The sequence below is a fragment of the Ochotona princeps genome, chromosome 5, assembly GCF_030435755.1.
Source record: "Ochotona princeps isolate mOchPri1 chromosome 5, mOchPri1.hap1, whole genome shotgun sequence".
Taxonomy (NCBI): domain Eukaryota; kingdom Metazoa; phylum Chordata; class Mammalia; order Lagomorpha; family Ochotonidae; genus Ochotona; species Ochotona princeps.
The window spans coordinates 6,092,919-6,099,350 of record NC_080836.1 but is presented as its reverse complement, the minus strand read 5'-3'; the positions used below and the strand labels follow the sequence as shown (position 1 = coordinate 6,099,350).

Genomic DNA, 6,432 nt, shown 5'->3' with positions numbered 1-6,432 from the left:
TGTAGCTCAAACCACATTTCTGCTAATTCTAGCTGTTGTACAACAGAGATTGACTCTTGGTGATGGGCATTATTTCTAAGCAACCAGAATATTTCATATGCACTTAAGCCAGAAACATGCATCTGTAAAATCCCAGACCTAGAGATATGACAGAAAGGACACAGAAAAAAAAATTAATATTTTCTCAGGTTCTGTGGCTGGGTTCCAGCACACATGCCAATTTGCCTAGTTTCAATAAGATGATTCATTTATTGAGGCAATGAAGCACAACATTTGATTATTATAATTAACTCTCTGAAAATAGTTATTTGACTTCAGTTCAAATCTGTCAGTCACCAGGGAGTAGTTGGCTCCAGATTGCCGTTCTAAAATACTGCTTGGAAAGTGTTTCTAAATACAGGTAATAAAATCCATTTTCTTTGCATAGTTTTATCATAGTTCCAGTATTTAAAAGTTGGAAAACATTTTATAATTGATTACAATCTCGCTTATGGTCCATCACAGTGTCACTCTTCAGTAATCATTTCCTTTCCAGAAGAAAAAAGATCCAATCATGATACTAATCTATTTTATTGAAACCATTGAATAATGTCCAGTTAATTACCACAGTAGCAAAACACAAAGCTTCTGAAAGTTTGGTTACATAATGGTACAAGTGTCTTCTAACTGTGGATGTTGACACTGACAGGATGCTGTGCCTTTCAGGATGCAAAATCATCTCAAAATAAGCTACAATGATTGACATGTCCTTGGGTCTGTCAAGTTTCTTAGTTCTTAATATCCCTTTTTACTTCCTCTGGTCTATGTTTTCCTCTATTTTCAGCGTCTCCCACATATCTGAAATTGTTTTTATTCTTGCCCCTCAGATGAGATCTGACATCTTTCCAAATAATGCAAAAATTATCTGTGCTGTGTATTCATAGAAATGTAAAAAAATTATTGACAATGGCTTATAGGCAGATTTCCCTTTTTAATATGTCAATAATCAATAAGTATCATGTTTGTCGTGGTGAGGATAATGCTGATAAACTCAATAGACAAAGAAAAGTGTGTGAGCTCAAGACACACTCATCTGATCTAAGTTTTGATTTACTGAGACTGTGGACAAGTTGATAACCTCATTGATGCAGTATGGTTATTATTATTTATTTTTTCAGTTCATGACACAACACCTTCTTCTTAGACCTGTTGTGAGAAGCACATAAAACATCACTTCTATGACACATGCTACTTTCCTTTCCTACACAACAATGTTTTTATCATGGGAGTGAAAGAGATTTCACCCAAACTACCGTACTGTGGTATAGTGTTCTCAGTAGCAGACACACAGCTTCTGTAACCTCTGCATATGCAGGCAGACAGGTGGACCCAGAACTTGGACTACCTCACTGATGGCATCAGCCACAACCCATGACATCACAAAGCCTGTGTCACAAAGGTCAACCACAGACAAATACAGCCATTGTGGCTTCAAGCCATAAGAAAGGACTCACCTTTTCAATGAATGGCATGTCCAGTTTCTCAAAAATCTGGCAAAATGAGCCTAAAGGCCAACAAAGGGTAGGTTTGCTACTTTCTTTTTTTCTTTCTTTTTTATTCATAAGGCTAACTGAAGGGTTCATAATTTCCTTATTGTTGGAAACATCTGTATGATTTCTTTTTTTTAAACAGGTTTGAATTTTTAAAATTAATTTATTTTTTATTATTTTTTGGGCAATCTTTACATAGTTAATTAGGGTAAAAAGGCTCAAGGGCTATAGGAAAGTGGATAAGACTATTATTTCCATATTATTTCCTTCCTATATAAAGGGGGGTATTAAGGGAGAAGGCCCACCCAATTTCCCACCTCCCCAGGTTCCGGATGTAGGGCATACTCTGAGGTTCTTGCTCAAGTGGTTTTGATAGTTCACCAGTTATGAATCACTACCAATCTTGCCACTCCAAGCACGATGAGGTCTTTGAAGAATCCACTGATTGACGTAGTCCATCATAGAGTCTCCGTTTGTCCCGTATTTTGTTGCCAACATATAGCTGAGATGGTTGATTGACCTGTTCTGTCTTCTGTCTTTTCTTGGTTAGGGTTCTGAGTCTAGCCGTATTTCTTAAGGGGGATATTTTATTTGATGTTTTACCTGGGCTGTGATCGTTTCCCTCAGTAACTCTGAATGAACTATGCCAGAAACAGATACTCCAGCTGTCAATATAGCTTGTAGATTTTTTAAAGTAGGTGTTTAAAAGTCCTAAATGAAAAATGGTTCAAAAAGCAATCAGTGTGACGGTCTGAACCACTGGACTGGATTACCTGGCACATTTAACAAGGAGGCAGTGTTTATGGTCTCAGTTAAATTAGCTGCCTTACAGTCTACTAGCCTGGTGGCTTTTATTGTTCCTCATCTCCGCTCTTGTCTGTTGCTGGTCTCTCATGGGTCGCGTAGGTGACAGCACTGCCTCGGAAAGGGGGACGGGCAGTGACAACACGTCTGAGGTGAGGTTCAGACCTGTCATTCTACCTTGAACAAATACCTGTCTCTCTTCAATGAATTATTAGAACTACTATGAGCGAATATCATCCAGGATTACAGTAATAACTAGATGAGTCAACCCTTACTCTATATATCTTCCACATATTAAGAGTACAACAATGGACCAGTAGAGTCCTTTATTAGCTGTGGCTATTGTGGCCATTTGGAGTGAACCAATAGGTGGAAATTCTCACTATCCTTCTCTCAGTAAATCTGCCTTCAAAATATACATTGTATGAAAAGTTAAGTCAATGTTAGCCTTTGTACTATTCTCCACATGGTCTCCTCACTCCAACTAAACACACACTGTCAGGCCTTGCTTTCATCCCACAGTCACCTTGCTAACAAATGTCATGGAAAAACAGAATTAAAGACAAATTCATGGTAGGCATTTTTCGTGATGCTTCAGACACCAGTGTCCCATGTTAGAATGCCCAGGATTAATTCCCTGCTCCAGTCCCTGAGTTTATCTTCCTGCTAATGCAGGCACAATTGATGACTCAAGCTTTGCCACTCGTACTAAGGGCCTGCATGAAGCTCCGTATTCATGGCTCAGGCCTGTGTCTAGCTTTGGCATTGTAGGCATACAGGAGTGAACCAACCAGTGATAGCTCTGTGTATCTGCATTTCCCTGTAGGTAGGTATATGCTGTGAGTGTGTCAGCCTTTCAACCAAATAGGTTTTTTTTTTCTTTTTTTTAAACAGGGTTAGGTTAGGGCAACCACATTTAAATACATGCTTAATGTTTGTTTTTATAAAGCACATTTTCCATGAACTTGTTTAATTTAAACATTGTGGTTTTTTTTTTTTTTTTTTTTTTTTTTTTTGAGAGGCAGACTTACAAGAGAAAGAAAGAAAAATAGGGAAATTTTCTATCTTCTGGTTCACTCTCAAATTGTCTCGCTGGCCTAGTTGTGCAGACCAAAATCAAGAGCCTGGAACTCCATTTAGGTCTGCATAGGTGTGTGGACAACCAGACACTTGGACCATCTGGTGCCTCTTTAACAGCAGCGTTAGCAAGGAGCTTGTCTAGATATGGAACAGCATGAAGGGCTAGCATGGCCTGGGTCCACCCGGGGCAGAGTAGTGGCACACATGGAGATGGATGTCTGAGCACAGCACCTGATCGCCAGTTAGAAACATGTGAATGGCCTCCTTTTGTACATCTTGTAACAGAAGTCTGATTTTGGGAATGATACAGTTCTCGACCAACATTGTGGCACGGTGGATTAGGCTGTGTCCGTGATGCAGGTATCAAATACTGGGTTCCAGACTGCACTGCTTCCCATCCAGCTTCCTGCTAATATACCTGGGAAAGTAGCAGAAGATAGTCCAAATGCTTGTATCCTTGCCCTCTGTACGGGAAGACTAGATAGAGTTTCTAGCTCTTGAAATCCAGCCCTGGCCATTGCTACCAGTTGGAGAGTCTCTCTATGTTTGAAATGAATACATTTTCTTAAATGGCATTTTTTTCAAGTTCACAAAATGTGTATTTTAGAAAAAAAAATGTACAGATTTCCAACTTGTCTTTCAGGTATTTTTCAAGAACATTTTCCATAAGCTCCCTTGTACAACAAATGACTGTTAAATGGAATCACTTTAATGCACAATACAACACCAAGACATATTTCACTCACAGTTGAAATGCAAAAAAGTACAGTAGCCTAGTGGCTTAAGTCCTCATCTAACATATGCCTAAAATCCCATACGACCTCCAGTTCTAATCCTGGATGCTCTGATTCACATCCTGTTCCCTGCTATAGCCTGGGAAAGCAGTCCAGGAATGCCCAAAACTTTGGTACCCTGCACCTACATGGGGAGACCCAGAAGAAGCTCCTGGCTCCTGGCTTCAGATCAGCTCAGCTCTGGGCATTGTGGTCACTTGGGGAGTATACCTGTGGATACAAAATCTTTCTTCTGTATCTCCTTTTCTCTGTAGATCTGCCTTTCCCATAAAAATGAATTTAAAAAATGTAAAAAGGTGGGCCCGATGCCGTGGCCTAGCAGCTAAAGTCCTCGCTTTGAACACGCCGGGATCCCATATGGGCGCTAGTTCTGATCCCGGCAGCTCCACTTCCCATCCAGTTCTGTGCTTGTTGCCTGGGAAAGCAGTTGAGGACGGCCCAAAGCTTTGGGATCCTGCACCCGCGTGGGAGACCTGGAAGAGGTTCCTGGTTCCCAGCTTTGGATAGGCGCTGCACTAGCCATTGTGCTCACTTGGGGAGTGAATCATCAGACGGAATATCTTCCTCTCTGTCTCTCCTCTCTGTGTATCTGACTTTGTAATAAAAATACATAAATCTTTTTAAAAAATGTAAAAAGGTCATCTTTTCAGGAGTAAAGGATAGAACAATTGTTAGAAAAGAATGGATAGACAGAAGCATGAAACAATGTGAAGAGGTTTCTAAGAGGCAAAAAGTTACCAACAGGTAACAGAAACACTTATAAAATTTCTAATGATAACATTAGTGGTTATTCCAACTTCTGTATATTTACTGACAGGTTAATTAAACTCTAAGTCTTCCATTCTTCATTTACAAATGTACTTTGTGGAAGATGAAAATAAAAGGTAAGTTTGTTATTTGACACACATTACTTTTTTAATTAAAAATTTAATTTCATTTTCATTGGAAAGGTAGAGATACAGAGAGGAGAGACAGAGAGGAGGATCTGTCCGTTGATTCACTCCCCAAGCAGCCGCAATGGCCAAGGCTGAGCAGATCTGAAGCCAGGAGCCAGGCGTCTCTTCCAGGTCTTCCATGTGAACGCAGTGTCCCAAAGCTTTGAGCCGTCCTCGACTGCCTTCCCAGTCCACAAGCAGGGAGCTGGATGGGAAGTGGAGCTGCTGGGATTAGAACCGGTGCCCATATGGGATCCCGGCGCGTTCAAGGCAAGGACTTTAACCGCTAGGCCACGCCGCTGGGCCCGAAAGGTATATGTTTTTGAGAGGATTGACAGGGCTTCATTGCTCTCAATGTCCTGTGCTCAGTGAGGCTCTTCCATCTCATTTTTCTCTGTCTACATAACACAGCCTCCACAGCTGTTAGAACAGGGAGAGAGAGAAAAGGAGACAGAATCTATCCAAGTTTCCCACTCACTAGGAGTATGTCTACCTGACAGGAGACCAAGAAATACAGAAGAATAAATAAAATACTTGATGACTATAGCTGTCTCTGGCACTTACTGTGAAAATGTTTCCTTGAAATGTTCTAGGTGGTCTTTCATGGTTTGACTTCAGCAACACAGTGAAGCCTAATCTATGGGAGGCTTCAGAGAAGGAGGAAAACAATGAAGGGGAAAATGTTTTTTAACCTTACAAAAATTATGTGAGTTACATGCTGTCAGTTTCTTTTCCACACTTGGGTCCCTGTTACCTATGGGAGACCTGAGCAGGGTTCATGGCACCTGTCTTCAATTTGGTCCAACTCCAGACATCACACCTATTTGGGTAATAAATGAGTTTGTGGAAGATTGTACTTCTCTCTCCATCGCTGTCTCTGCTTCTCTCCCCTTACCTAACTCCCACTCTTCATCCTCTCTCTGTGTCTCCCTCTTTTCATCAGCCCAACTTTCAAACAAGTAAATAAATATAAGAAAACAGAATACTTTGAGTCCTGCACAAAATAAACACAAGTAAACATACTTGTTCAAATGTGCAAGATGTTAGCACAAAATCTTCTAGAGTTAAGAATCAAAGTAAGAATATCAGTTTTGTAAGCATGCATGAAAGTAAGGATTAAAAGCAAGTTATAATTCATATCATATTGAAAAAAGTCATTTCAAGCTCCAGGAAAATGTTCTGGGTTTAGTCTTTCCTGACCATAATTAACTTCCTTCTGAATTCATCACTGCATTTACTTTTTTGACAGAAGAGGTTGGAGCCCATAGGGGTGTCACTGCTTCCAATATG

At 40.3% G+C, this 6,432-nt stretch overlaps 1 long non-coding RNA gene across 1 annotated transcript; it reads left to right on the top strand.

Annotated features, from left to right (window-relative positions):
* The first annotated feature begins 1,480 nt into the window (after positions 1 to 1,480).
* On the top strand, positions 1,481 to 5,995 carry LOC131480292 (uncharacterized). Its single transcript, XR_009245394.1, has 2 exons — positions 1,481 to 1,560; positions 5,736 to 5,995. It is a non-coding gene; the product is annotated as an uncharacterized LOC131480292 (long non-coding RNA).
* The last annotated feature ends 437 nt before the right edge of the window (positions 5,996 to 6,432 follow it).